General features: G+C 47.0%; 1 pseudogene; it reads right to left on the bottom strand.

The window, feature by feature from the left end:
* Positions 1-3,411: 3,411 nt before the first annotated feature.
* Positions 3,412-5,137, bottom strand: LOC119921848 (annotated as a pseudogene).
* Positions 5,138-5,560: the final 423 nt, after the last annotated feature.

Raw genomic sequence — 5,560 nt, 5'->3', positions numbered from 1 at the left:
GAGCCCCTTCCTTCCTATCCCCCTCGTCCCCCTCTCCACCCCCCCCATCATACCTCCTTCCCTTCCCCACAGCACCTGTATATATGTATATATGCTTGTACATATTTATTACTCTATGTATTTATTTATTTATTTATTTTACTTGTACATATCTATTCTATTTATTTTATTTTGTTAGTATGTTTGGTTTTGTTCTCTGTCTCCCCCTTTTAGACTGTGAGCCCACTGTTGGGTAAGGACTGTCTCTATATGTTGCCAACTTGTACTTCCGAAGCGCTTAGTACAGTGCTCTGCACACAGTAAGCGCTCAATAAAGACGATTGATGATGATGATGATGATGATATGAAGGGGGAGGGGATTCCAAACCAGAAGGAGGATGTGGGTAAGAGGTCTCTGGTGAGAAAGAAGGGATTGAGGTACAAGGAGTAGGCTGGTATTAAAGAAGCTAAGTGTGTGAGTTTGGTTGCAGTAGGAGATGAGTGAAGTAAGGTAGAAGGGGGAGAGATGATTAAGTGCCTTAAAGCCTATAGTTAGCTTTTTCTATTTGATTCACAGATAGATGGCCAACAGTTGGAGGTTTTTGAGGAGAGGGGAGATATGGACTGAGCCTTTTTTTAAGAAAAATGATCCGGACATCAGAGTGAAGTATGGACTGAAGATGGGAGAGACAGAGAATCACTATTACTACTGCTACTATTTATTTATTTATTTATGTACTTATTTATGTCTGTATGTATGTATTTATTTATTTATTCGTTCGTTTAATCGTATTTATTGAACGCTTACTGTGCACAGAGAACTGTACTAAGCCCTTGGGAAAGTACAATACAACAATAAAGAGTGACAATTCCTGCTCAAAGTGAGCTCACAGTCTGAGGTGCGGGAATAATAATAATAATAATAATAATAATAATAATAATAATAATAATGGCATTTATTAAGCGCTTACTATCTGCAAAGCACTGTTCTAAGCGCTGGGGAGGTTACAAGGTGAAAGGGAAGACAAACAGCAATACAAATAACAGACATCAATACGAAAAAATAAAATTACAGATATATACATACGTGTTGTGGGGCTGGGAGAGGGGGGAAGAGCCAAGGGAACAAGTCATGGCGACGTAGAAGGGAATGGAAGATGAGGAACAGTGGGACTTAGTCTGGAAATGCCTCTTGGAGAAGATGTGTCTTCAGTAAGATTTTGAAGAGGTTGGGGGAGAGTAACTGTCTGGCGGATTTGAGGAGGGAGGGCGTTCCAAGCTAGAGGCAGGATATGGACTAGGGCTCGGCGGCTAGACAGGCGAGATCAAGGCACAGTGAGTAGGTTAGCACTGGAGGAGCGAGGTGTGTGGGCTGGATTGTGGAAGAAGAGAAGCGAGATGAGGTAGGAGGGGGCAAGGTGATGGAGTGCTTTAATGCCAATGGAGAGGAATTTTTGTTTGATAGGGAGGTGGATTAGCAACCATTGGAGGGTTTTTTTGAGGAGAAGCGTGACGAGTCCAGAACATTTTGGTAGAAAAATGATCCGAGCAGCAGAGTAAAGTATGGACCAGAGTGGGGAGAGATAGGAGGCTGGAGGTCAGCATGGAGAGACTGATGCAGTAATTCAGACGGGATAGGATGAGTGATTGCATTAGCATGGTAGCAGTATGGATGCTGAGGAAAGGGCCGTTTTTAGCGATGTTGTGAAGGTGGGACCTCAGGATATCGCGACGGATTGAATTTGTGGGTTGAATGAGAGAGAGGAATCAAGGATAACACCAAGGTAATGGGCTTGTGAGACAGGAAGGATGGTGGTGCTGTCTACAGTGATGGGAAAGTACTACTACTACTACTATTACTATCCTGAACCCCATGAGAGACACTCACTCCCTTGGTGACCTCATTCACTCCCACGGCTTCAACTATCATCTCTACGCTGATGACACCCAGATCTACATCTCTGCTCCTACTCTCTCCCCCTCTCTCCAGGCTCGCATCTCCTCCTGCCTTCAGGACATCTCCATCTGGATGTCTGCCCGCCACCTAAAACTCAACATGTCCAAGACTGAACTCCTTGTCTTCCCTCCCAAGCCCTGCCCTCTCCCTGACTTTCCCATCTCTGTTGACGACACTACCATCCTTCCCGTCTCACAAACCCGCAACCTTGGTGTCATCCTCGACTCTGCTCTCTCGTTCACCCCTCACATCCAATCTGTCACCAAAACCTGCCGGTCTCACCTCCGCAACATCGCCAAGATCCGCCCTTTCCTCTCCATCCAAACCGCTACCCTGCTCATTCAAGCTCTCATCCTATCCCGTCTGGACTACTGCATCAGTCTTCTCTCTGATCTCCCATCCTCGTGTCTCTCCCCACTTCAATCCATACTTCATGCTGCTGCCCGGATTATCTTTGTCCAGAAACGCTTTGGGCATGTTACTCCCCTCCTCAAAAATCTCCAGTGGCTACCAATCAATCTGCGCATCAGGCAGAAACTCCTCACTCTCGGCTTCAAGGCTCCCCATCACCTCTCCCCCTCCTACCTCACCTCCCTTCTCTCCTTCTACAGCCCAGCCCGCACCCTCCGCTCCTCTGCCGCTAATCTCCTCACCGTGCCTTGTTCTCACCTGTCCCGCCATCGACCCCCGGCCCACGTCATCACCCGGGACTGGAATGCCCTCCCTCTGCCCATCCGCCAAGCTAGCTCTCTTCCTCCCTTCAAGGCCCTACTGAGAGCTCACCTCCTCCAGGAGGCCTTCCCAGACTGAGCCCCTTCCTTCCTATCCCCCTCGTCCCCCTCTCCACCCCCCATCTTACCTCCTTCCCTTCCCCACAGCACCTGTATATATGTATATATGTTTGTACATATTTATTACTCTATTTATTTATTGTACTTGTACATATCTATTCTATTTATTTTATTTTGTTAGTATGTTTGTTTTTGTTCTCTGTCTCCCCCTTCTAGACTGTGAGCCCATTGTTGTGTAGGGACTGTCTCTATATGTTGCCAACTTGTACTTCCCAAGCGCTTAGTACAGTGCTCTGCACACAGTAAGCGCTCAATAAATGCGATTTATTGATTGATTGATTGACAAAGACTCTGTCCAACCCGATTTGCTTGTATCCACCCCAGCGCTTGGTATAGTGCCTGACACATAGTAAGCACTTAATAAATACCACAATTATTATTTTACTACTCATACGATCTACACTACACTTTAGAAGTACAACTAGTTCTAAAGGTGTTGCCGAAAGGGATGGGACAAGTCTAGTGGACAAAGTGGTGAGCGGATCAGACTTGGGAGTGGAAACAGAAAAAGATGATGAGGAAGGAAGACCTGAGGGGGAGGTGTCAGGCCATCCTCACCAAGGAAAGCTTTGGCCATTTAATTTCGTTTTCTGTTACAGGATCACAAACAAGTATCAAAGCTTCTTATTTTTTCTTAAAGAAAATCACCTTCTTGGCTACGTCCTTGATGGTCCGCTTCACCTGCTGGTTTCGTAGGGTGTAGATAAAGGGGTTCAGCATGGGGGCCACGGAGGTATTTAGCACCGCCACTCTCTTGTTGAAGTCTAAACCTTCCTTGGGGGATGGCCTGATGCAAATGAATATACAGCTGCCATAAGCGAGGGAGATGACGATCATGTGAGAGGAGCAGGTGGAAAAGGCTTTTTTTCTTTGCTGGGTGGAGGGCAGTCTCAGGATGGTGCGGATGATGGCCGTGTAGGACACAGCAACTAGTGCCAGAGTGACCAGGAGTGTCCCAGCTGCAAATATAAAATTCATCTTCTCTAACAATTGCGTGTCAGTGCACGAGATTTCCAGCATGGGGGCAGTGTCACAGACGAAATGGTTGATGACGTTTGAGTCACAGAAGTCCAGTTGGAGACCCAGGATTAGGCCCGGAAAGATGATCAGGAAGCCGACCAGCCAGGAGCAGAGGACCAGCAGGGTGCAGACTCTCCAGCTCTTGATGGTCAAGTAGAGCAGCGGCTGGCAAATGGCGACATAGCGGTCATAGGACATGGCGGCCAGGAGGAAAAACTCCGTCGTCCCCAGGAAGATGAAGAAGAACAACTGAATGACACAAACGTTATAGGAAAGGGTCCTGTCCCCGGTCGAAATACCCACCAGCAGTTTGGGAATGGTGACAGACGTAAATGAAATTTCTAGGAAGGAGAAATTCTGGAGGAAAAAGTACATTGGTGTGCGGAGTCCAGTAGGGTGAGAGTGAGGATCAATCAATCAATCGTATTTATTGAGAGCTTACTGTGTGTAGAGCACCGTACTAAGCGCTTGGGAAGTACAAGTTGACAACATATAGAGTCCCTACCCAACAGTGGGCTCACAGTCTAGAAGGGGGAGACAGAGAACAAAAACAAACATATTAACAAAATGAAATAAATAGAATAGATATGTACAAGTAAAATAAATAAATAAATAGAGTAATAAATATGTACAAACATATATACATATATACAGGTGCTCTGTGGAAAGCAAGGAGGTAAGACGGGGGAGATGGAGAAGGGGACGAGGAGGAGAGGAAGGAGGGGGCTCAGTCTGGGAAGGCCTCTTGGAGGAGGTGAGCTCTCAGTAGGGCCTTGAAGGGAGGATGAGAGCTAGCTTGGCGGATGGGCAGAGGGAGGGCATTCCAGGCCCGGGGGATGACGTGGGCCGGGGGTCGACGGCGGGACAGTCGAGAACGAGGAACGGTGAGGAGAGTAGTGGCAGAGGAGCGGAGGGTGCGGGCTGGGCTGTAGAAGGAGAGAAGGGAGGTGAGGTAGGAGGGGGCTAGGTGATGGAGAGCCTTGAAGCAGAGGGTGAGGAGTTTCTGTCTGATGCGCAGATTGACTGGTAGCCACTGGAGATTTTTGAGGAGGGGAGTAACATGCCCAGAGCGTTTCTGGACAAACACAATCCGGGCAGCAGCATGAAGTATGGATTGAAGTGGGGAGAGACAGGAGGATGGGAGATCAGAGAGAAGGCTGATCCAGTAGTCCAGACGGGATAGGATGAGAGCTTGAACGAGGATGGTCAGGTTCCCAGTGGTGTTCAACAGGTAACTGAGTAGCAGGAATAAAAAGATGACAATCTTCTAGTCTGGAGCGTCTGTCAGCTCTAGAAGGATGAACTCGGTCACTGAGGTCTGATTTCTCATCGCTGACTCTGGATTTCCTCCGGGGTCACAACTGAGGATGAGAAAGGAAGCAGACGTGAAGTTGGTCAGGGAAGTTTTCTGTTTATTGTTATATTATTCTCTTCCAAGCGCTTAATACAGCGCTCTGAAAAAGGAAAACGCTCAATAAATACGATTAAATGAGGAGAGAGGCTAAAAAGGGAAACTCAAAGAAAGCAGTTGGAATGCTTCTATTTCTCTCATTGGACCGAATCATTATCATCGCTCTGGCTGTATTTATTAAACCAATCTTCATCAGCTTTTATTGGGCACCTTTTCTGTACACAACGCTCTCATAGGCTCCTAGGAAGTAAAATCAATCAGTCGGTGGTATTTATTGAGTGCTTACTGCATACAGAGCACAACAATAGACTACAGACCCCGCCTGTGGGGAGTTTACAATCT

The sequence above is a fragment of the Tachyglossus aculeatus genome, unplaced genomic scaffold (assembly GCF_015852505.1).
Source record: "Tachyglossus aculeatus isolate mTacAcu1 unplaced genomic scaffold, mTacAcu1.pri SUPER_30, whole genome shotgun sequence".
NCBI lineage: Eukaryota > Metazoa > Chordata > Mammalia > Monotremata > Tachyglossidae > Tachyglossus > Tachyglossus aculeatus.
Note: the sequence above shows the minus strand (reverse complement) of the source record. Positions and strands in the feature narration are given on the sequence as shown.